Here is a 2,389-nt window from a genome sequence, read left to right as displayed (position 1 = left end):
GGGTGCAGAGCACTCTACTAAGTGCTTGGGAAAGTACAGAATAACAGAATTGGTAAAAGGCTGCAAAAGGCATCTGAGATTAAGTCTAACAGTAAGAAGCTGCCTGAGGGGAACCAATCGGAGAAAGCGACCGTTAAACATCCTGGAACGCAATGTTTTCAACTGGGAGAATCAAAGAATCGACTATCGAAGAAAGTCTTCCATTTTGTAGCCTTAGTTTTCTAACAAGGCATATCTTTGCTGTTAGCCTTGGCTACACACAATACCACCGGATTGTAACTCAAGGAGAGCATGAGATCTTTCACTTCACTTGTTGTATATTCCCCAACCACCTAATACAGTGATTGCACACTGCCAGTGATCAATAAATGTCGTGTCATTAGGCAGATTAACATCAACATTATCATTAACATCAGGGTTGCAGGCTAGGACTCAAAGTTATGGACCAGAGGTCCTAACATTAACTCCATTAATGTTAATTTTGCATGATTCCACTCTATTAGATAAGCACTTAGTGTGAAACTTCCCTGTTGAGTATTAAAGGAAAAATGAATCTTTTCTTGTAGAAGTAAAATTCTCCAAGATGCACTTCCCATGCAGAAACTGAACATTTCAACTTTTTGCCTCTCTCTCTCCTTTAATAATAACAATAGCATTTGTTAAGTGCTTACTATGTGCCAAGCACTGTACTAAGCATTGGGATGGATACAAGCAAATTGGGTTGGATACAGACACTGTCCCATGTGGGGCTACAGTCCCTATCCCATGTGGGGCTCACAATCTCAATCCCCATTTTACAGATGAGGTAACCGAGGCACAGAGAAGTGATTTGCCCAACGTCACACAACAGACAAGGGGCGGAGCCGGGATTAGAACCCTTGGCCTACTCATTCCCAGGCCTGTGCTCTATCCACTACGCCATGCCGCTTCATAAAACCCGATGGACTTCTGCAGAGTTAAAGCTTATCAAATACAGCTTGATATAGATGAAAACAATTAAAATATTCAAGGGACTGTTCTGGGTTAAAAGTATAGATAGCAAAAATTTCAGCTGATTGGAGTAATGATGCCTAATGAAAAAATCATCATTAGGGGCATCATGGGTGGTGATAAAATAAGGTCTGGAGGAGAAAAAGTGCGTCCGATTCTTCTCAGGTCTCCATCAGGTCTTCTCAAAGACCTGGTAGGATGAACGAGGTTGGGAGTCAAGTTCAAAAGATGTGGGGAGGGAAAAACCTTTTATGTGACCCCACAATAGAAAACATGGGAGCAATAGCCCTCGACATTCCTACAGCAGTAGCACTTATGATAATAATTGTAAAGTATCTTTCAAAGACTTCAAACCCTTTATAAAGTAGCATAATCGTTACACTAGCCTTCTGGAAAAGGGTAGGTCAAGGATGAGGATTGCCAGATAGGAGTCAAGTCTAGTTGAGTTTATTTTGTCCTTAAAAATATTCTATTTCTTAGTGGTAAGGAAAACTGTGACGACAAGAAACGAGCAGCCGTGTTTCTTAATTTCCTGAGCTTGCCATTTTGCTGATGAAGATATTACTAATGATGGAAAATGAACATTTTTGTCTCCTTCCCTTAACTATGAACCATTATTTTCCCATGAAATAATAAAATTTGAAAACCATAAATCCCTTTTAACAAATCTCAAGAAATCAATTTTAAGATAGATTGTAAGCCCAGTGTGGGACAGGGACTGAATCCATTTGATAACCTCCATTTGATAAGCTCCCCCTCCCTTCCCTGTCACCTCCACTCGCTCCCTTTGCTCTCCCCGGCCCCGGCGCAGCACTTATGTATACATGTACATATCTATAAGTCTATTTATATTGATGCCTGTTGACTTGTTTTGATGTCTGTCATAAAGATATAATAATGATGCAGGATGAGTCAGACCAAGCTAGTAGCATGCTGATGTCTTCAGTGCAAGCTAATTTCATATGGATGTATTTTCCTAACAATGTGGAAAAGGGAATTTAAATGTGTGTTCCTTCCAGGTTAACCTCTTTCACAGTGCAGCATTTATTTGATTTACAAGTGTAGCTATGAAAATAAAGTTCCCCTGCTAGATTGTAAGAACTTTGAGGGCAGGGATCATGTCCACTAATTCTACTCTACTATCCCAAATGCTTAGTACAGTGCACTGCACAGACGAGGTGCTCAATAAATACCCTGGTTGATTGACTGTGAACAGCAGGCTGAGCATTTAAAGTGGGGGGGGGGGGAACTTGCAAGTTTCCTATTTCCCCGTATTTAAAATGTCTTCATTTTTACAGAGTAAAACCAGTATGCCAGTACACCCTTTTTCAGCAAATAAAAATGACAATCTAGAGGGTTCCTTCATAGGTGTTAACAGAGCTGGAAAGAACTTTATGAG

This window comes from Ornithorhynchus anatinus, chromosome 5 (assembly GCF_004115215.2).
Source record: "Ornithorhynchus anatinus isolate Pmale09 chromosome 5, mOrnAna1.pri.v4, whole genome shotgun sequence".
Lineage (NCBI taxonomy): Eukaryota > Metazoa > Chordata > Mammalia > Monotremata > Ornithorhynchidae > Ornithorhynchus > Ornithorhynchus anatinus.
Note: the sequence above shows the minus strand (reverse complement) of the source record.